Source organism: Oryctolagus cuniculus, chromosome 7 (assembly GCF_051225735.1).
Source record: "Oryctolagus cuniculus isolate XC-2025 breed Fujian yellow rabbit chromosome 7, ASM5122573v1, whole genome shotgun sequence".
NCBI classification, from domain to species: domain Eukaryota; kingdom Metazoa; phylum Chordata; class Mammalia; order Lagomorpha; family Leporidae; genus Oryctolagus; species Oryctolagus cuniculus.
This window is the reverse complement of record NC_142873.1, coordinates 140,586,877-140,609,639: the sequence shown is the minus strand read 5'-3', so window position 1 is coordinate 140,609,639 and position 22,763 is coordinate 140,586,877. Positions and strand designations below refer to the sequence as shown.

Genomic DNA, 22,763 nt, shown 5'->3' with positions numbered 1-22,763 from the left:
CAGGTGCTTGGACCCCTGCGCCCACGTGGGAGACTTAGAAGAAGCTCCTGGCTCCTGGCTTTGGCCTGGCCCGGCCCTGACGTTTGTGGCCATTTGTGGAGTACACCAGTGGATGAAAGATCTCTCTGTCTCTCCTTCTCACTCTGTAATTCTGACTCAAATAAATAAAATAAAATAATTTAAAAGAGAGAGAGAGAGGAAGAGAGAGAGAGACTGCAGCTGCAGGTCTGCTTTGTCTCACCAAGTGATGTCCTCTACTGTTAGGAGGGCCTCCTGAGCGCTGAGCTAAATAAACCTCTGTTCATTTTATTTTATATTTTAAATATTGATTTGTTTATATTTGAAAAGTAAAGTAAGGGGGGGGGGATCTTCCATTCACCGATTCAGTCTCCGAACGGCTGCCACAGCTAGGGATGGGCCAGGCAGAAGCCAAGAACTCTATCCAGGTCTCCCAAGCACTTGGACCGCCTTCCACTGCCTTCCCAGGTGCATCAGCAGGAACCTGGATGGGAAGTGGAGCAGCGTACTGCATGCCAGTGCTACAGACTGCGGCTTAATCCACTGCACCACAACACCCACTCCCCTCTGTTCATTTTGATTACTAGGTCTGTGGCACTCAGTTCCAGCACCCGCAAGCAAACTAAGACAGGAACAACCTGAGTCTGCCCCCGGGCCCTCTCGACAGCCTCAGCTGCACACAGTCACAGCAACGGCAACACACAGGCGTGCGCACACACGCATGGTGGCGGTCACGTGGCAGACACATGCCAAAAGCCGAATTCACCCGTGGCGGGCCAGGCCGGGAGAGTCTCCCTCTCCAGCCCAGAAGCTCCTGGATCCAGCTGCCCCCACACCAGACTTGGAGCCCTGAGGGCACACAGGGCAGGGAGCCCCAAGGACAGAGGAGAGAGAGACAGAGCCCCAGAGCTAAGCCAGCTCTCCAGGTCAGACTGCAGCTCCTATGGGCGTGGCCATGTCTCCCTGATCCCCTGCACTGGGGACACCCGCTGGACGCCCCTCCCACCTTGATGCAATGGCCAAGGCTGAGCTGGGCTGCTGGGGCTTTGGGAAGAGCAGCACAGCTCACTGTGCTTGGGTCCTACAGGGTCCTCCACAGGGTGACAAGATCAGAGAGGCTGGGGCGGGGGTGCCTGGCTCCACACATCCACTCATCAAACCAGTCCAGACTCCCTGGGCCTGGGCCTGCAGCGCTCTGCCTCGATTATGTCATTTAATTCTCGCCCATCTGGGAGGCAGGTGTGAGCTTCACTCCAGGTAGAGATAAGGACAGGGAGGCCCAGAGAAGGGGAGCGACCTGCCCAAGTCACACAGCAGGCGGGGAAGCAGCAGAGCTGGAGGTCCCCCTCCCAGCTTTGGGAGAGAGCTGGGCAGGGGACACCCAGCTTCCTGGCTGGGCCTGGGACAAGGACTGCTAGAGGGTGGGGGGAACGCTTGTTGGGGAGATTGGGACAGGGAGTGGGAGCAGCCAGCCAAAGCAGGCCTGGGGGAGGTGGTGGACCCAGGAGGCCCTGTTCCCAGCATGAGCACCTCCTCCCCACTCAGCCCCTGACAGCAGAGTCCTGGATTCAGGTCCTGCTCACACCTGATCCCTCCTGGGCCTCGCTTTCTCCACCTGAGAAACAAGGCTCAGCCCCAGCGAGCTCAGCACCTGAGAGTCTGCTCCTTTAAGCGTTTCCCGGCAGGGGGAGTGGCCTGGCTGCAGGTGAGCAGCGTTGCCACGTCAGCAGGGCGAGCCCCGCCCCGGCCTCTGGCTCCCTCCGGAGGGAGGCCCCGGGGGACGGTGGGAAGTGGGCGGGGAGATGGAGCCGAGCCAGGCGGGCTGGAGGGAGGGGGTGGCGCGGGGTGGGTGCGGGGAACTGTGTGCTACCTGACGGTGGCAGCCACCTGTGTCGCTGCATGTTGCAAGGTGTGCACAATCAGCACTGGCTGAGTGCGGGGTGGAGGACAGGTTTGATCAGGTCCGTGGGCAAGACGTTGTGTGTCTTGGCCGATATCCCTGGTGCACAGGGCTGTGACTGTGTGTGTGTGTGTGTGTGTGTTATCCTGTATGCAGGAGCAGCTGTGTGTGCAGGACTGATGTGTGTCCTTGTGAGGCTATTGTTGAGTGTAAAAATGTACGTGGAGTTTGTGAATGTCTCTGTTTTGTTTTTTTTTTTAAACGATCTGTTTGAAAGGCAGAGTTAGAGAGATATCTTCCATCTGTGATTCACTCCCCAAATGGCCTCAACGGCCAGGGCTGGGCCAGGCCAAAACCAGGAACTTCATCAGAGTCTCCCATGTGGGGGCAGAGACGCAAGCACTTGGGCCATCTTCTGCTGCTTTCCCAGGCCATTAGCAGGGAGCTGGATTGGAAGTGGGGCAGCTGAGACTCGAACCAGCACTCATAGGGGATGCCGGAGTGCAGGCAGTGGCTTAATCCATTACTTGACAACGCCAGCCACCTGTTTTTTTCTAATTTTCAAAAAAAAATCAGGGCCAGCTTTGTGGCACAGCGGGTTAAGCTGTGCTTGCAATACTGCCATCCGATATGGGTGCTGGGTGAGTACCGGCTGTTCTACTTCTGATCCAGCTCCCTCTGGGAAAGCAGTGAGGGAGGGTCCACATACTTGGGTCCCTGCACCCACATGGGATGGGAACCCTGGCTGTTGCAGCCATTTGAGGAGTGAACTGGTGGATGAATCGTCTCTCTCTCTGTAATTCTGATTTTCAAATAAATAAATCTTAAAATAATCTTTTAAGGGGCTGGTGCTGTGGCATGGCGGGTAAAGCCACCGCCTGCAATGCCGGCATCCCATATGGGCGCTGGTTTGAGGCCCGGCTGCTCCACTTCTGATCCAGCTCTCTGCTATGGCCTGGGATAGCAGTAGAAGATGGCCCAAGTCCTTGGGCCCCTGCACCCACATGGGAGACTCGGAAGAAGCTCCTGGCTCCTGATCAGCACAGCTCTGGCTGTTGTGGCCAATTGGGGAGTGAACCAGTGGATGGAAGACCTCTCTCTGCCTCTCCTTCTCTATGTTAACTCTGACTTTCCAAATAAATAAATATATCTTTTAAAAAACAATAATCTTGGCCGGCGCCGTGGCTCACTAGGCTAATCCTCCGCCTTGCGGAGCCGGCACACCGGATTCTAGTCCCGGTCGGGTTCTAGTCCCGGTCGGGGCGCCGGATTCTGTCCCGGTTGCCCCTCTTCCAGGCCAGCTCTCTGCTGTGGCCCGGGAAGGCAGTGGAGGATGGCCCAAGTACTTGGGCCCTGTACCCCATGGGAGACCAGGAGAAGCACCTGGCTCCTGCCATCGGATCAGCGCGGTGCGCCGGCCGCGGCGGCCATTGGAGGGTGAACCAACGGCAAAGGAAGACCTTTCTCTCTGTCTCTCTCTCTCACTGGCCACTCTGCCTGTCAAAAAATAAAAAAAAAATATTTTAGAATTCTTTAATTTTATTTGAAAAGCACGAGAGAAAGAGTAAGAGGGAGAGAGCTCTCCCCACCCACTGACTCACTCCACAAATGGGTACAATAGCCAGGTACGGGTAAACCAGACTGAAGCCATGAGCCTGGAACTCCATCTGGGTCTCCCATGTGGGTGGCAGGAAGTCAACTAATTGAGCTGTCACTGCTGCCTCCCAAGGTGCGCATTAGCAGGGAGCTGGATCAGGAGTGGAATAGCTGGGACTTGAACCAGGCATTCTGATACGGATACGGGCATCTCAGGTGGTGACTTCAAGCTCTGCCGTGTGCCTGCCCCTCCCAGTGTATTTCGCGTATGACGTGTCTGTGGATGTGTGGGAAACCCCTTGGGTATCCAGGAGTGTGAATGGGTCTGGTGGGGCCCAGGGTGCCTCGGTGTGACCATGTGGACAACCATGGGTATTGCTCACAGAGTGGTCGCAAAGTAATTCTGAGCTTTTTTTTTAAAGATTTTTTTTTATTTTTTTATTTTTATTTTTTTTTTTTTATTTTTATTTTTTTGACAGGCAGAGTGGACAGTGAGAGAGAGAGACAGAGAGAAAGGTCTTCCTTTGCCGTTGGTTCACCCTCCAATGGCCGCCGCGGCCGGCGCGCTGCGGCTGGCGCACCGCGCTGATCCGATGGCAGGAGCCAGGAGCCAGGTGCTTTTCCTGGTCTCCCATGGGGTGCAGGGCCCAAGCACCTGGGCCATCCTCCACTGCACTCCCTGGCCACAGCAGAGGGCTGGCCTGGAAGAGGGGCAACCGGGACAGAATCCGGCGCCCCGGCCGGGACTAGAACCCGGTGTGCCGGCGCCGCTAGGTGGAGGATTAGCCTATTGAGCCGCGGCGCCGGCCTTTAAAGATTTTTTTAGGGGGACAGCGCTGCGGTACAGTGGGTTAAAGCCATTGCCATCCTATGGCGCCGGCATCCCATAAGAGTGAGCCAACAGATAGAAGATCTCTCTCTCTCTCTGCTTCTCTCTCTGTAACTCTGACTTTCAAGGCAGAGACATAAAGAGAGAGATCTTCCATCTGCTGGGTCACTCCCCAAATGGCCAAAATAGCCAGAGCTGGGACAGACCGAAGCCAAGAGCCTGGAGCTTCTTCCAGGTCTTTTATGTGGGTGCAGGGGCCCAAGCAGTCTTCTACTGCTTTCCCAGGTGCATCAGCAGGGAGCTGACTTGGAAGTGGAGCAGCCAGAACTCAAACCGGCACCCATATGGGATGCCAGAACTGCAGGCGGTCGCTTAGCCCACTATCCCACAGCGCAGCCTCCAATTGTGAGCTTTGGTGAGCCCACATCTACAGCCATCTCCAACTGAGCCCTGACTGACTGCCGGATCTTTCAGAAAAGACCTGATGCGCCCCTCCCTTCCTGAGTGTAGGGGCGCCCCGGAGCCTCCCGCCTTAACATGGAATCCTCCTCTGACCCAGCTTGCTCTGCACCCCTATGTTCTGTTTGCCCCCCAGAAGGCCAAAAGCACTGCTGTGGCCCGCTGCAGGCACACCTGGGCAGCTGCGATGTGATGTGACTGTGACTCTTAGAGCTCCTGGAATCCCAGCCCCACCACAGCCGCAGCCAGGGCTCTGGGCCCGGGAAGGAGAAGGGGACCCCTCCTCCCCGTGTTGTCATTTCATGCACTTCACTCTCAGAGAAGCGAAGCAGCTCATCAAGGGTCACACAGCCAGGTAGCAGCTGATCTGGGCCGTGAAGCCAGGCCTGGCTCTGGAAGGGGTGGGGGCGGTCGCAGAGAGAAAGGAGGAAAGCGGATAAACACGGGAGACCTGGGGGCGGGGCCCCCAGACAGTTCCCACGCCGAGGTGACACAGTCTCATGTGAATCTCCGCACAGCGGGGACAGCACTTCCTGTTCAGCCAGAGTCAGCTTCCCGCCTGCCTTCCCCGCCCTCCACTGAGGGGGCTGAGCTGGGGGAAAAGGTGACTCAGTGGGTCCAGGCCTGAGCGGCCTCCGCACCGGCTGGTCAGTCACGGTCACAGTCACGCGGGGTTGCAATTCCACCCTTCTGCCGACCTCTGCCCCAGAAGCCCAGGCTCCTGGGGGCGTGTCCAGAGACCCCGGCCCAGCCTGGCGGGAGCAGCTTGGAGCAGGGGGTCTGGGACTGACAGGAGTCCCAGCTGTCCTTCTGGAAGAAGGGCGGGAGGGGGGTGTGCAGGGTGGGCCTCTGGGGAGGCTGGAGCCTTCTCTTCTCACCGTGGCCTCGTTCTTTGTCTTGCTTCCTGGGCAACAGGCAGTGACTCCCACAGTTTTGATGAGGAAACTGAGGCACTGAGAGGCAGATACATCGCCGGAGCAGCACTGGAATCTCCCCTAGGGTCTGTGGCTTCTGCTGGCTCCCAGGGCTGTCCCTAACGGACAGACGGACAGACAGCGGGGAGGAAGGCAGAGAGGCGGGGAGGTGAGAAATAAGGCTCCTTTGGCTTTCCCACGTGACGAGAACCAGAAAAGCAATGCTCACTCAAGTGCTGCTGGAGACAGGTGCTTGTCAGGAGGCCACGTGGGGGAGGCGAGGAAGGCAGGGACGGTGCCCATCACCCCCAGGCCTCGCAGCGCCTGTCACCCAGCACCCCCAGGCAGAGCAGCTCGGTGGACCTGGCTGTTCACCTTTGCTCTGCTGCAGGTGCCCGCCGCGCCCGATCCAAAGCTCAGGGGTCACAGCTGGGCTGTGCTTCTGTTCTTCCCGCACACCCTGCCTGCCTGGCGTCCTTCCGCCCTTGGCTCCTGTGCCTCATGGTCCCACCCACAACCTTCTCCTTTCCTCTCCAGGAGAGGATCCGTTTGGTTCAGTGAATCTGATTCTCCGAGGGCAGTTTCAAGCCCAGCCACTTCCAGGTCAGCTGAGAGAGGGTCAAGCTCGCCTTCCAGTCCAGTTAGTGCTAGGCTGACTGGGTCACTAGGTTCAGAGTATGGTAACCTAAGACACTCTCAGAGGGGCGGGCGCGGTGGTGCAGCAGGTTAAGCCTCCGCTTGGTTGCCTGCCTCTCATAGTGCAATGCTTGGGATCGAATTCCGTCTCCATTTCCAATTCCCACTTGCTACTAATGCGCCTGGGAGACAGCACACGATGGCCCACGAACTGGGGTTTCTGCCACCCACGTGGGAGACCTGGATGGAGTTCCTGGCTCCTGGCTTTGGTCTGGCTCAGCCTTGACTGTTGTGGGCATTTGGGGAATAAACCAATGGATGGAAGAGCTCTCTCTCTCTCTCTCTGTATCTCTCCCTCTATCTCCATCACTGTCTTTCAAATACATAAACAAATCCTATAAATAAAACGAATCCCTTAGAAAGTTCTGTGGGCAAGGAGGCACTTACAGCATAAACCACTGCCTTGACTCCAGATGCTAATTTCTGGCACTTCCACGAAGTTGGACACAGCAACTTCCCTTCCCTCTGCCCTGGCACCCCAAGCTGGACTGGCAGAGCAGTTACAGTGACTGTCGGCCAAGGAGCCCTGGGGCTGTGCACTGGGGCCTGCGATTCCTGCCTCTTCCCCAGGGCTCTGCAAGATCGCCTTCACCCTGAACCTCCCGTGCCTCTGACCTTGGGTCCTACCCCTGGGTCTGCTTCTCTGTGTCCTGGAGACGTCAGGGGCACCTGGAGCTCTCTGCTGCCATCCCTGCCACCCCGGATGCAGGGGTGCAAACACAGCCTGTCTCTGCCTGCTGGTCTGACTGCATCTCCCTGACCCTGTGTCCACAGCCTCTCGCCCTTGCTCCATCCTTGCTTGGGTGTCCTGTTTCCAGGCTCCATGGGTGGCCCTGCCTGACCCTGGCCTGGCCTGGCCTGAGAGGGGTGGGGGTGCACAGTGCAGCTCTTGTTCAGGGCATCAGGGAGGGGCCAGTGCCTGCTCTGTGTCCCAGCCCCTGGCTGGAGACTTGGCAGCCCGAGGGTGAGCATCATCCCAGCATTCATGCTGCTGGCGGAGCAGACCATGGTGGAATCTGCCTGACAAAGCCCTTAGCTGGGCTTCCCTCCCAGGCACCACTGACCCCTCTGCCTTGCTCTGGCTCTTCCATCTCACGGCCGGTGCCCTGGGCCACCACGAAGACAAGGCTGGGGCTGGCATGGCTCTGGCCTGGGACTGGGTGAGCACAACCCCCAGGCACCAGGACTGCAGTGGAAAATACTCCCTCTGGGAACTGGAGGCTGACAGTCAGTGGGGCGGGGCTCAGGGAGGGCTTGAAGACCTTGGGGGCAAGTTAGCCTTTTTCAAATGTTTTACTTGGTGGTGGGGGGCACGTTGCTGTGGCATTGTGGCCGTTTAGCGAATAAACCAGTTGATAGAAAATCTGTCTCCTATCCCTCCCACCCCGCCCCGATAACTCTCTTTACTTATTTGAAAGGCAGAGTTACAGAGAAAGGGAGATAAGACAAAGAGGGAGAGAGATTTTTCCATCTGCTGGTTCACTCTCCAAATGGCAGCAACAGTGAGATCTGAATCACACCAAAGCCAGGATCCAGGAACTCCACCTGGCTGTCCCACATTGGTGAAAGGGGCCCAAGCTCAGGCTATCCTCCACTGCCTTATCAGGTGCATTATCAGGGAGCTGGATGGGAAGAAGAGCACCCGGAACGCAAAACAGCACTCCTATACAGGTTGCTGGTGTAGCAAGAGGCGGTTTAGGGGCTGGCGTTGTGGCATAGTGGATAAAGCTGTGCCTGCGGTGCCAGCATTCCACATGGTCACCGGTTCAAGTCTAGGCTGCTCCACTTCTGATCCAGCTCCCTGCTAATGCATCTGGGAAAGCAGAGGAACGTGACCCAAGTGCTTGGGCCCTGCGTCCATGTGGGAGACCTGGAAGAAGCTCCAGGCTCCTGGCTTCGGCCTGGCCCACAGCTCTGGTTGTTGTGGCCATGTGTGGCATGAACCAGCAGATGGAAGATCTCTCTCTGCCTCTCCCTCTCTCACTGTAACTCTGCTTTTCAAATAAATAAATCTTAAAAAAAAAAAAAAGAAAAAGAAAAAAGGGGCCAGCGCCATGGCTCACTTGGTTAATCCTCTGCCTGCGGCACCGGCATCCCATATAGGCGCTAGGCTCTAGTCCCGGCTGCTCCTCTTCCAGTCCAGCTCTCTGCTGTGGCCCGAGAGGGCAGTGGAGGATGGCCCAAGTGCTTGGGTCCTGTACCGCATGGGAGACCAGGAGGAAGCACCTGGCTCCTGGCTTCAGATTGGTGCAGCGCCAGCTGTAGCGGCCATTTGGGGGGTGAACCAATGGAAGGAAGACCTTTCTCTCTCTCTCTCTCTCTCTCTCACCGTCTATGACTCTAACTCTACCTGTATATATATATATATATATATATATATATATATATATATATAAAAGAGCAGGTGTTGTGGTGTAGCAAGTAAAGCTGCCGCCTGTAGTGCCAGCATCCCATATGGGCACTGGTTCGAGTCCCAGCAGCTCCTCTTCTGATCCAGCTCTCTGCTATGGCCTGGGAAAGCAGTAGGAGACCTGGAAGAAGCTCCTGGCTCCTGACTTCAGATTGGCGCAGCTCCCGCCTTTCAGCCAACTGGAAAATAAACCAGCAGATAGAAGACCTCTCTCTCTCTAACTCTGACTTTCAAATAAATAAATAAATCTTAAAAAAAAAAAAAAAAAGGCCATTTAATCCATTGTAGCACAACACCTGCTCCTACCCCAGCTCTGCCGAAGAGCTTTCCCGAGCTCTGTGAGGGTCAGGGCCAGGCCTCGCAGTGTCCGGTTGGCCCTCTGCATAGCTGGATGGAAACTGCAGCCCTGTATCTGCTGGGAGGGACCCAGATGAGCAGCCCCGAATAGTGCTGAGCCACGAACTGTGAGGCCTTAGGGGCCAGGGGGCCGGGGCTGGGAGAGAGCCCTCCGCAGCCGGGTGAGGGAGGCCCAGCCTGGGGCCCAGGCGGGTAAGGGCGACTTCTTCCCCACTTTCTCGTCTCCCAGGGGCTTCCTGCCACCTCCGGGGACCTGTGGGCTGGAAGCAGCTTCCGGAAAGGCACTGGGAGTCCTGGGAAGCAGGCAGCACCGTCCAAGGACTAAGGGACGCCGCCCTTGTGTTCTCAGGTTGCAGTCCTTGGCAACCCTCCAGGCCTGGGCTGGGAGAAGGGGTGGGCACTGAGTCCACGCCTCGGATTCCTGGGGCAGGGAAGGCTCGGTGTGTAAACGCGAAAGCTGCCTCTTCCCAACCCCCTCCTCAGTAAGCCCCCTCCTTGGCTGAGCCCCCTGCCTGCCTCAGAGTCCGCAGCTCTCCCTGGGCCTCTAGCCCCCTGTCTGAGCCCTCTCCCTAGATCTGCGGGCAGCTTTCAGTTGAGCGGTTCAGACCCTGCCCTGTCTCGCCTAGGAGGAGGCTCTACCTTGACCCTGGGCCCCTCCACTCTGGCTGGGCTAACGCCCGCCCCATCACCCAAAGAACTCATTTGCAGATGATCATTTCATATTCAAATCTCAGCCTGGACTCCCAAGGGATGGCTGCTATTTGCATATTTTCCTTTTAGAGAAGAAAATATCCAAAACTCTCCCCCCCCCCAACCCACCCAAGGTCACCCTGTTTGGAGTTTGCCTGTCAGAGCCTTGGTTGGGCTCTGCAGAGAAGGTTCAAGGATGCATACCATTAAATAGGGATTAGGATGGGTGTGTGCAAGATTCCAGAAATATGCTTAGGATAGGGCTCTGGTGGGAGAAGAGACAAGAACCCCTCTCTTGGCTCCCATCTGCCACACCATTCGAGTCTCAGCTGCTCCACTTCCCATTCAGCTCCCTACTAACATGATTGGAAAAGTAGTGGAAGACAGCTTAAGTCCTTGGGCCCCTGTACCCATGTGGGTGACCTGGAAGAAGCTCCTGGCTCTTGGCTTCAGTCTGGCCATTTGGGGAGTGAACCAGAGGATGGAAAATCCCTCTCTGTAACTTTGCCTTTCACATAAGTAAGTCCTAGAAGGAGGAGGAGGAGAAAGATTCCCCTCCCACTCCCCAGAGAAAGGCAGGTCCTGGAACAAGAAGTAGAATGAGAAGGGCTGGGTGGGAGGGATGAAGGTTCTTTGGGTGTCAAAATTGAAGTTGCTCTAAGGGTTTCTTAGACTCATACTCTCACCTCTCCTTTCTGCACCCACAGCAGACAGGACTAATCAATCACAGCACTCTTTCCCTCCATGGCAGACAACATTCATCAACCAGGGCACTCATTCCCTCTGCGCCTAGAGGCACTTCCTTGGTGACAGCGGTTGGCAGTGGGGTTAACTCAGTCTTCCCTGAGGAGTTCAACCCTCTCCCCTGCAGACAGGGACACTGAGGCCCAGAGAGGATGTGGTACATCGCAGCTCCACTCCCCAGCCTGGGAGCACGGGGAGGAGGGGCAGTTGCAGTCTGTGTAGGAACATTACCACAATAAGGTATTTCTGGGTGGAGTTACACGTCATTTTTATTGACAACACTAGGCCTTTTTTTTTTTTTTTTGCATTCCCCGAATTCTCTTTGGACAAGAATCTATTTTGTAATCAGAAATCCCTCCGTAGTAGGTTTTTTTGTTTTTTTGTTTTTTTGTTTTTTTTTTTTTTTGATAGAGAGACAGACAGATGGAGCTCCCATCTGCTGCATTCTTCTGCAACAGGCAGAATTGGGTGGGATTGAAGTCAGGGCTCAGCCCACGTGGTGGCAGGGTCCCAACTGCTTCGGCCATCACTGCTGCCCCTTAGAGTCGCAGCGGCAGGACCCTGAAATTAGGGGCCAGAGCAGGGCTCTAACCCAGGCACTCCATTATGAGCATCTTTTTTTTTGACAGGCAGAGTGGACAGTGAGAGAGAGAGAGAGAGAAAGGTCTTCCTTTTGCCATTGGTTCACCCTCCAATGGCTGCTGCGGCCGGCGCGCTGCGGCCAGTGTACCGCGCTGATCCGAAGCCAGGAGCCAGGTGCTTCTCCTGGTCTCCCATGGGGTGCAGGGCCCAAGCACTTGGGCCATCCTCCACTGCACTCCCTGGCCACAGCAGAGAGCTGGCCTGGAAGAGGGGCAACCGGGACAGAATCTGGCGCCCTGACCGGGACTAGAACCCGGTGTGCCGGCGCCGCAAGGTGGAGGATTAGCCTATTGAGCCATGGCGCCGGCCTATGAGCATCTTAACTGTTAAGACACACACCTGCGTAATAGCCGCCTTTTAAAAAACATAAAACAGGGGCCAGCACTATGGCACCGTGGGTTCAGCCACTGCCTAAACGCCAGCATCCCACAGGAGTGCTGGTCCTGGTCTTGATTCCTTCATTTCTGACCCACCTTCCTGCTATGGCCTGGGAAAGCAGCAGAAGATGGCCCATGCGCTTGGTTCCTTGCTACCCAGGGATCCGGGGAAACCCCGATGGAGTTCCTGGCTCCTGGTTTGGCTTTGGCCTGGCCCTGCCCCAGCCATTGCAGCTATTTGGAGAGTGAACCAGTGGATGCAAGATCTCTCTCTCTAGCTCTCTGTACCTGTCTCTCCCCCTCTCTCTGTAGCTGTGCACTTCAAATAAATAAACCTTTAAAAACAAAACAAAATAGCTTGGCCCTAGAGAAGGCTGCTGAGTTCCCATATGATCTGCCGGCCTCTCCCCAGGTCCTGGACACCTCTCCCTGCCCCGGACAATGGGAACACTGTGCTGGGGCAGAGCACAGGGTGGCTGGCAGAACACCTCCTGCCAAGGCACCTGCTGTTCCTGGCAGCATGGGGGAGGGGGAGAGGATGAAAGATGCTGAGGAATGGGGCGGGGCTCAGAGCAGAGCTGGCAGGGGGTGAGGCAGCAAGGAGGGCTCTCCCTCCCTGGGCCTCTGGGGAGGGGCCTAGGTGGCAGCATGGGCCCAGTGCCTCCTGCCCCCAGCTTTCAGGATCACCACCCCTGCTGTGACTGAGCCTCTGGACGCTTTCACCCGCTGTTTTAAAGCACCTGTTGCCCCTGAGTCCCAGGGCACAGGGGTCAGCTCTCCAGCTCTGGTGACCTGTGCCCGCCCCCTGTCTCTGGGAGCCCCTCACCTGTGACGGGCAAGGGATCGTGCTGATGTGCTAGGGCTGTGCTGGGCACCAAGGGCAATCACAGCCCAGGGTGGGTGACAGCCCAGCAAGGGCTGGTTGTTGACATGACGGGCTGTCCTCCCCCAGCCTGCCCCCGCACAGCTGGCAAGGGCCAGGCCTGGCCAGGAGGGCTGGCGGGGAGGAGCCCCCTTCCTTCCTGCCCCTTCCAGCTGGGTATCAAGATCTGAGACCAGATGTGCCCGCAGTGACTCAGCGCTTTCCTGTCTGGAAACTCCTCCCTGCCGCCTCTTCAGGACTGGCCAGGGAGGGTGAGACAGCAGACTGGGGGTGGGGTGGCTGAGGGGAGCCATGGGAGAGTGTGGCCCGGCCTGCAGGGTGGGGAAGGGACAGAGGAGGTGGACGGCTGCTCTCTGCAAAGGTGGAGGTGAGGGGTCCTTGTCCACCTGCTCAGCCTGGAAGGCCCAAAGGCTCACCCCTCCTCTCCCACCTGCTGGCATCCCCAATATTTCCAGGCCAGTCCAAACCTGTTTGTCCTGCCCTCCTGGGCCCTCCCTTCCTTCCCTTTCCTCTCCTCCTCTTCCCAGCCAACCCCCTCCGCCACCCCCTCCCGCTGCCCGGGCGGGCGGTTGCAGACGCCTGGAGCAGGTGGAGACGGCTCTCTGGAAGCTTGCCTTCCCCAGCCTGGCCCCATCCCTCCATGACAGGGGCGCCTCCAACCTGGCCCTTCTTCCAGCTCTTTCCTAGGCCTCAAACCTCACCCTGCTGGTTTCCCTTCTACGTCCTGGACAGCTCCTTCTCTGAGCTCTTCTTCCCATGCTACCTCTTAAAGGTGTGTGTTCCATAAGACCAGTATTTCCTATTTACCAAATGGACTTCAGCATCCGACGGACCGGGGCTCACGTGTGACCTCGGGTAACCTAGTTTTCTTACGGAGCCTCAGCTTCCTCCTCCATCATGAGAGGCCGACAGTCCCTACCTCCTGGGGGGCAGATGGGACAATGCGCAGGAAGCACTCAGCACTGGGTCAGCTCAAGGCAGGGCAGCTGGACGGCTCACTTGCTCCCCGACTCCCACCTCCTGGGCTTGTTTGGCCTGATGTCCCGGTGGCACTGCAGACTCCAGGTGGCGAAAAGCAAACTTCTGTCCCTTCCTTTTTCTTCCCCAAACACCACCAGCTTCTCCCTCTCTCTCTCTCTCTCTCTCACACACACACACAGAAGATGTATCTATTTCTGTAATTTGAAAGGCAGAGTGACAGAGACAGGGAGAGAGAGAGATCTTCCATCTGCTGGTTCACTCACCCAAATGCCCACAACAGCCAGGCCTGGTTCCAGGGTGAAGCCAGGAGCCAGGAATTCCACCCAGCTCCCCCGCGTGGGTGGCAGGGACCCAAGCACTTGGGTCATCATCTGCTGCCTTCCAGCGGAAGACGGATCGGAACACAGCGTAGCTGGGACTTGAACCAGGTGCTCAGCTGTGGGGTGCAGGCATCCCGAGCAGCAGCACAACATCCCCTGGCCCTGATGCCCGCTTCTGTGATGCCCCACCGCCTTGTATCAGGCCCAGCCCTGAGTGAGGCTCCAAAGCTATGTGCAGCAAAAAACGGATTTGAACAATTAGTCTTTGCCCTCGAAAAAGCTCAGTCTGGTGACAAAGACAACAAACAAGTAGATGCAATAAGGTAATCGCTCTATTAGAGGTTTGTACTGAAGACATGTGCTTAGAAAGAGTGCTCTGGTCTGACTGGATCAATCCAGGAAGGCTTCCTGGAGACTGTGGTATTTAGTTGGCACCTGCAGGCTGAGTAGGAGCTTGGAAGGTGGGCAGGTCAGGGAGAATGAGGAATCTGCCACAGGCACAGGTGTGACAGTTCGGGGGCTGGCGGGCAAGGCCTGGAAGCTCACACGTGTGCCTCACAGAGCTCTCTTGGGGCAGCAGCAAGACCCAGGAGGAAGATGAGGCTCTGGAAGTCTGCTCCTGTTCCGCCAGGCACAGGCTGTGCAGCCTTGGGGACGTCACTGGACCTCCCTCTGTCAAATGGAGATGATGAGCGCCTGCCCGGGATGTGGGGTGGCTGACGAAGCTAATGGAAGGGAAAGTGCTTGGTAAATGCAAGCTGGAGTCTGCCAGGGCAGGCTGTGTTCCAGCCCCAGCCCCACCTCCCCAGAGCCTCCAGCAGGCGGGCCCGGATGCAGGGGACGGAGGCGCACACCTGGCTCTGGGGCCTGGCTCCCTGGTTGTGCGGCCTGAGACCCCCATCTTCCCCTTCTGAGCCTCACTTCCCTGTCTGTAAAGGGAGCGGAGACCCCAGCCCGCAAGGCCTCTGGGAGGACCCGGGGTCCCTGGTAAATGATCACCGTAGATCGTGGCTTGCCCCCTCCTCTCCGGTGCGCTCCTCCAGGGCCTGGCGTGGAGCGGAGCAGAGGGGAACAGTAAATATTCCATAGCAGACTGGCTGGGAGCTCCTGACTGAAGGGAGATGAGCAGGAGCCAGAAGACACTGTGCGGCCAGCCCTGTGTTCAGGAGGAGCCCTGGCCGCCTTCCTGGAGGAGACCCAGCTCCCTCCCCCCCCCATTTCTCTCCTATCCTCGCTTATTCTCCCACCCAGGGGCACGTGGATGAGCACCCTCTCCCCACTGTGCCAAGCCTCTGCCACCAGCACAGATGTGGTAGGGACAGAGCAGGCCGGCCTCGGTCTTCAGGACCTCCAGTTCAGCTGGAAGAGCGATGGAAAACACATCTGCTAAAATGCAATTCTAGGTGGCTGGGGCAATGACTGACTTTTGAGGAAGTCAGATCTCCAGGAAGGGACTTAAACTCTGAGCCTCCCCTGAACCATCTGTAGAATGGGAACAAGATCTTTTGGCTCCTTGGGGCTGTTGTGCAGGTTAAGGGGAGGGAGTGGTGATGCGCATGGGGCAGGGCCTGGCAGCAGGCGGTGATGCCCCCAAGTCCCCTGGTGGATGACTTCCAAGTACTGAGCAATGCAAAAACGCGTTGCCAAGGCAAAGATGGCAACAGGCAGGTTGGGGCTAAGCAGTGGAGGACCTACATGCCCAAGACACTGAGACTTGTCCCACAGGTGACAGGAGGGATTTTTTTTTAAAGATTTATTTATTTATTTGAAAGAGTTACAGAGAGAAAGAGATCTTCCATTCCATCCATTGGTTTGCTCTCCAGATGGCCACAATGGCCAGGGCTGGACCAGGAGCTACATCCAGGTCTCCCACGTAGGTAGCAGGGGCCCAAACACTTGGGCCATCTTTTGCTGCTTCTTCCCAGGCCATTAGCAGGGAGCTGGATGGAAGTGGGGATGCTGGTATCCCCAACGCTGGCCCCCAGGAAGAGATTAAAGCTGTGGAAGGCCAAGGTTCAGATCTGGCCTGAGACAAGGCCACCCTGGGGTAGGGTGGGAAGGAGGGACTGGGGGCAGCTGGTGCCATGGTCCTGGGGCTCAGGGCCCCGCATGTCCTCATTTCTTTACCTGTCTGACGCTCACCTGCACACCGAGGAGTCAAAGGTTCCTGTGCCAGGAACGTGCTGTGGCTGGCGCAGCGCGCTGATCCGAAGGCAGGAGCCAGGAACTTCTCCTGGTCTCCCATGGGGTGCAGGACCCAAGCACTTGGGCCATCCTTCACTGCCTTCCCGGGCCACAGCAGAGAGCTGGCCTGGAAGAGGGGCAACTGGGACAGAATCCGGCGCCCCGAGTGGGACTAGAACACGGTGTGCCGGTGCTGCAAGGCGGAGGATTAGCCTAGTGAGCTGCGGCGCCGGCCCTTAACAGGAATTTACAGGGACATCGCCTTTGGCCTGAGCAGCCACCCACGGGACTGAAAGGGCCCCAGAGCAATAGAATCCCACAGCAGCAGCAGCCACAACACTGTCACTTCCTTTCCTTCCCAGACCAGAGGTGCTGCCCCTCCCCCTGCCCCGGGCCTCCCCTTTGTGACCTTGTGTCTCCCATGGTTGTCTGCTGCTGCGGGCTGAGGCCACAGCAAAACGGTTGTGGAGGGGGCCAGAACTAACTCCAAATCCCAGTTCTACTACAAACAAGCTGCGTGACCTTGGTCAGACTTCTTGTCCCGTCTGAGTCAGTTTGTGGAAGACGTTCCAGTGGCAGCGTCTTCATGTCCTTGCACGTCAACGCACAGGAAAAAGCCAGAGGCTGCAGACTGCACGCTGTCCTTAACCGCAATGGCGCTGCCTGGGACAGGTGTGGTCGCAGAGGGGCCTTTGCCTCCTGCCCTGTTGACTTGTGCATCGTGTGCGTCTTTTATAAGCATGCGTGTTTGACATGATCGCATTTGTCAAAAGCAGGCCTGATACCACCACCTTCACACAGATGGCTGGAAGGGCTTTAAAGAGATCCTCAGATAACTCCTTCCCACTGCCTACCGCAGAATCGGCCCTCAGCAAGACTTACTGGTCCGCTTCTCTTCTCTTCCCCGCTGCACCTGCGTTTTCACTCAGTCGCTGTCTCCATGTTTGTGTCACCAGCCCGTGTGTCCCTTTCTCTGTGGTGTGTGGGTTGCTGACCTTCCGTGTGTACTCTGTTTCTGCCTCAGTGAATGTCTGTGCATCAGGGAATTGTGTGTGTGTGTGTGTGTGTGTGTCTATGTGGGTCTCTGAGCCGGGATGCATTTGCATGCATCAGTGTGTCTCAGTGTTTCTGCCTGTTTATTTGTGTTTAGATGTCAATCTTTTCCTTTTTTTAAAGATTTATTTATTTATTCAAAATGCAGGGTAACAGAGAGAGAGAAGGAGATACAGAGAGAGAGAGAGAGAGAAAGAGAGGGAGAGATCTTCCATCTGCCACTCCCCAAATGGCTGCATCGGTCAGGACTGGGCCAGGCCAAAGCCAGAAGCCAGGAACTTCTTAAAAGTCTGCCAGGTTGGCCGGTGCCACAGCTTACTAGGCTAATCCTCCGCCTGTGGCACTGGCACCCCGGGTTCTAGTCCCGGTCGGGGCGCCGGATTCTGTCCCGGTTGCTCCTCTTCCAGTCCAGCTCTCTGCTGTGGCCCGGGAAGGCAGTGGAGAATGGCCCAAGTGCTTGGGCCCTGTACCGCATGGGAGACCAGGAGAAGCACCTGGCTCCTGGCTTCGGATTGGTGTGTGTGGTGCGCCGGCCGCAGCGCACTGGCCTTGGTGGCTATTTGGGGGGTGAATCAATGGAAGGAAGACCTTTCTCTCTGTCTCTCTCTCACTGTCTAACTCTGCCTGTCAAAAAAAAAAGTCTTTCAGGTTGCCTGTGCTGTGGTGCAGCGGGTTGACACCCTGGCCTGAAGCTCTAGCATCCCATATGGGCGCCGGTTCGAGTCCTGGCTATGCCACTTCCAATCCAGCTCTCTGTCATGGCCTGGGAAAGCAGTAGAAGATGGCCGAGTCCTTGGGCTCCTGCACCCGCATGGGAGACCCGGAAGAAGCTGGCTTCGGATTGGTGCAGCCCCGGCCATTGCGGCCATCTGGGGAGTGAACCAGCAGATGGAAGACCTCTCTCTCTTTCTCTCTGCCTCTCCTCTCTCTGTGTAACTCTGACTTTCAAATAAATAAATCAATATTAAAAAAAAAAAAAGTCTCCTGATGGATGGCAGAGGCCCAAGTACTTGGGCCATCTTTGGCTACTTTTCCCAGGCCATTAGCAAAGATCCAGATATCAGAAGTAGAGCAGTAGGGACTTGAACCAACACCCATATGGGATGTCCATTACACCACAGCGCCAACACTGATGATGTTTCATTTTTTAGATGTCAGTCCTTTTTTTTTTTTTTTGAAAAGCAGAAGGAAAAAAAATGGAAACAAAAATCTTTCCATTCACTGCTTCATTCTCCAAATCCCAGAACAGTCTGGGATGGACTGGGCCCAAGCCAGGCAGTAGGAATTCAAACTGGGATCTCCCACATAGGTGGCAGGAGCCTAAACACTGGGGACATCACCTGATATCTCCCAGGATGCTTATGGGCAGGAATGCTGGAGTCAGAAGTGAGCTAGGACTCAAAGGCAGGCACTAGATATGAGACATGGGCATCCGAAGCAGGGTCCTGACCACCATGCCAAACGCCCGCCCTTAGACAGCAGAGGGTCTTGGGGCACCTGAGTGTTTAGGGGTATCCAGCTGTGTCATGTGTATCTGGGTTTATATATCAGTGTGTCTGGATGTGTCTATCTGTGTATCTGGATGTCTCAGTAGGACCTGGAGTATACTGAGTGTGCTAACCTGTGTTTGGTGGTGTAGCCTCTGTGGGGGGCGGGTAGGGGTCTCTGAGAATCCGCATCCAGCTGTTTCCCTCTGATCCTTCCCTCAGCTTCCCAAGGCCCTAAGGGAGGGTGTTGCTCTCCTAGCCCCGCCCTTAGGCCCAGGGCCAGTTTTGCTGCCCTAGGGGGAGGGTGGAGTGGGTATCTACAAACACCTAGCAAGGGGTCTGCAGCCCCTATGGTTGGCAGGCGAAGCCGGGGATCTCCTGTCTGGGCAAGAACTGAGGCCCTCTCCTGGCACAGCGGAGAGCCCGCTGCATCTCAGGGTCAGGAAATCCCTGCTCACTCGGCCTAGGTCAGTGTCCATCTGGCTGAGCTTTGTGCGCTTGTCAGAGGCAGCCAGACAGTTAGGGAAACAAAGCCTATCTCCATGGCAACCCACCTCCGCCTTGGAACCGGGGCAGCTCGGTGGTTTTTGCCTGGCCCTCTCTGGGCCCAGCGCTGGGATGGGGGTGGGTGGTGAGGATGAGTTAATGAGGTGTCTGTGTATGAACACAGCCCTCTCTCAGCCCAACACACCCAAGTACCTCGGCACACACACTTCTTTCCTAGGTAAAACTAGATGTTTAGCGGCCGGCACTGTGGCATAGTGGGTTAAGCAGCTGCCTACAACAACAGCATATATGGGCTCCAGTTCAAGTCTTCGATGCTCCACTTCCCATCCAGCTCCCCGCTAATGCACCTGAGAAGGCAGTGGAAGATGGCCCAAATGGTTGGGCCCCTGTACCCGTGTGGGAGACCCGGAAGAAGCTCCTGGCTCCTGGCTTTGGCCTGGCACAGTCCTGGCTATTGCAGCCATTTGAGTAAACCAGCAGATGGAAGATCTCTCTCTGTCTCTCCTTCTCTCTCTCTCTGTAACTCTAACTTTCAAATCAATAAATAAATCTTTAAAACAAACAATAACTGGATGTTTAGATGGGGGATGGGGAACAGGCGCTCAGGGCGAGTTTCTTGGCCAAGGACACCCAGCAGTTAGTGACAAATGATAGAAGAACCAGCTAAGCCACCAGGCTCTGTTTGCATTGCTTGGTTTCCTTCTTCTAGTCCAGCAGTCATTGGAATATACATATCCACACACATGTATGGCTAGTGTATATACTTTTGTTTCTTAAAGTACTGAAAAACATGTTGCCCAGGTATGGCTGGGCTCGGTGTTAGAACTTGTGACAAGTTGCTGGAGAAGTCCCCTGCTGACATCTCAACCAAGTTGTTCCATTTGCCCCTGCTTGCCCAGGGACCCCGCGTTTTCTAATGGCCCAGTAACAACAACAAACTGCTGCAGGAACCAGCTGGATGCTGGCTCTCGGGGAAACACCCTGCCCGCCCCCTCTAAGGCAGGGTTTCCAAGCGGAGTCCATCAAAACGTCATCGCTGTCCCCCCCCCCCCCATTCACTTCTCAGTAAGTCAGGGTAGTGAGTTCGAATGGCTACGACTCATTACTGCTTCTACAATACTGCCTTTCTCCATTTTATCCATCGGCACTTGGGGTGGATCTTGTTCAGGAGAGAAAAAAAAGTTCCACTATCCAAAGCAGCAGCTAAGAGAGGGATAATCTGATCACTGACTATCTGCGGTTCATCTCCGGCAGGCGTGACACAAAGCTGTGCTCCAGAGATATCCGGACGAAGAACGAAGGGAGAGAACCTGTTCCACTCTGCAGCCTGGAGAGGGACCCCAGCGACCCACCCCCAACACACACTTCTTCCCCCTCCTCTCTTTCCTTTGCCGCAGCTCCCTGGAAGTTGGCACCGACTCAGAGCTGGAAGCCCATCAGATGCCACCTTGGCCACACGCCACTGACACCTGGGGGAGTAACTGCACCTCTCAGCCCAGCAGGCAGGCAAATGGGTGGAATTAGGCTTGGGGCCTGATTCAGAAAGGCGCTGGGAGGATCAAAGACGCCCTCGGCAGGGAGGTTGTTTGAAACTTGAACAAGGCTGCCACGGATGCCAGGAGTCACCGATTAGGGACACAGGAATGCGGGCTGTGGGATGGGATCTGCAGGCTCCTCCCACCTCCAGGGTTGCTGGAGGGTCTTCAGCTTTCTAGGAGACCGCTCCATTCGCCTCTACAATTCTGCCCCTTCTCCCCGCTGCTGGGGCTGAGAATGGAGGGAAGCCACAGGTGCCCCTTCCCCGGCAGCCCCCTCCTGGCTTTTCCTCTGTAAAATGAGGGTGGTTCCCCCACACCTTGGCCTGACTGCCCAGGCCAGAGTGAGGAGTCTGGGAGGGAGGAGGCCAACTGGACAGGACAAAGTGGGGGCCTGCAGGAGGCGGGTCTCCCCAGGGAGAGGGCGTTTGTGTGTGTGATGGCAATACTGGGATGGTCCTAAGCCTTTCAAAACAGAAGGGTAAATCTGTCCCAAGCCTGGGTATTTCTCTCTCCTCCCTGGGAACAGCAGGTTGGCAGCTTCCTGCTGGGTCAGGTGACAGCCTGGCTCCAGGTTGGACTTTGGGCCCTGTGTACAGGGAGTGCTGGGAAGTCAGCTCTCTTAGCTCCTAAAGGACCAGTGAAGAAATGTACTGAGCTGAGCAATGATTAATCCGGGGGTAGGAATCAGTGCAGCTGTGGCTCAAGTTAGCCCTTTCCAGGCTAGCCCTCTCTGGGTATCTTGGAAGCATGTCTGTCCATCAGGCCGTGGTACAAGAGGGAAAGCTGGACCCAGGGTGGTGCAGGTGCACGGTGGGAAGTGAGGAGGTCTGAGTGTTGGAGTCAGAAGCAACCCTGACCTCCCCTTGATCTCCTCTCTCCAGTTGGGGGAATTCAATCTGTGCATGGACTGCAAGGGACTCTGGTTTGAGGGAGCCTTCCCTGAGGAATTACATGAAGCACTGGCAGAGCTGTGAACCGGGGACGATGACACCACAGACTCCATGCTTGGGTGAATGTTTCACTGTTGGCTCTTGAAATTCTTGAGAATTTTTTTTTTAAACAAAAGGCCCTGCATGTTCATTTTGCATTGGGTCCTTTAAATCATGGGGCCACTGCTGGCCCCTGGGAAGAAGCGGCTGAAAGAGTCAAAGTGTGTGTGTGTGTAAGACTGACCAAGATTTGGGGCCAGCGTTGTAGAGGAGCAGGTAAAAGCAACCAAATGGGCATGTCCTGGCTGCTCCACTTCGATCCAGCTTCCCGCTAATGGCCTGGGAAAAGCAGTGGAAGATGGCCCAAGCGGTTGGGCCTCTGCCACCCACGTGGGAGACCTGGAAGACGCTCCTGGCTCCTGGCTTTGGCTTGGCCCAGCCCTGGCTGTTGCAGCCATCTGGGGAGTGAACCAGCGGATGGAAGATTCTGTGTAACTCTGACTTTCAAATAAATAAATCTTAGCAAAGAAAAAAAAAAAAAAGACTGACCAAGATTTCTGTATTTCTGTTCTCTTGCAAAAGCTAGAGCACATTTGCCTTCCTCCCTGCTCCCTCCCATGCACCCAGATGGGATCTAGCAGGCCGAGGCGGTAAACATGACTCTGCAAATCTCAGCCCTGCCTGTGACACAGTTCCATGACACTCACTGGAGGAAGACAGGGGGCCCTCAGGCTAGTGCTAGGCTGCAGTAGGAGCATCCTTGGGATAGGCCCAGTGCCTGATCCACAGTTGGAGCCCTGGCATTGGAGGCTGGGTAGGCAGGAAACCGAGTCCTAGCAAGGATGGTGGGTGGTGTGCCCCAGGCCTCCAGCTGGGCGGAGTGTCAGTGATGGTTCAGGTTCACCCACAGTTGCACAGTGGGTGCAACTCAGAGGCTAAGCAAGTCAGGGTGGTCACACACTGCCCTCCACTCACCCTGCCATGATACAGTGAGTGCTGTCCACAGTGCGCCATGGGGTAGGAAGAAGCTGTGTGTCCAGGGCCAGGGTGGGTGATGCAGACAAACTCCAACTGGCAGGGCGGTCACAAGGCCCTTCTGAGGACCCAGGGAAGGGACCCAAGGGCTCTGGACTCACAGCTGGCCCCAGGACTGTTTCTGGCCCCTTGGAGCCTTGGATGCAGCAGCACTGGACCCAGATGCTGGCCTTGGTTCCTCTGCTGCCGACCACCCAGCGCTCTTGGGCAGCCA

General features: G+C 56.4%; 1 long non-coding RNA gene across 3 annotated transcripts in view; it reads left to right on the top strand.

Annotated features, from left to right (window-relative positions):
- The window catches only part of LOC138850688 (uncharacterized), a 32,403-nt gene extending 10,347 nt beyond the window's left edge, over positions 1-22,056 (top strand). Inside the window, exons 2-4 of one of the 3 annotated variants that reach the window (XR_016211155.1) lie at positions 606-944; positions 20,302-20,549; positions 21,467-22,056. This is a non-coding gene — a long non-coding RNA (uncharacterized LOC138850688). Of the gene's footprint in view, positions 1-605; positions 945-20,301; positions 21,232-21,466 lie in introns of those variants that run through there. The other 2 variants (XR_011390800.2, XR_016211156.1) reach the window with 2 other exon arrangements.
- The last annotated feature ends 707 nt before the right edge of the window (positions 22,057-22,763 follow it).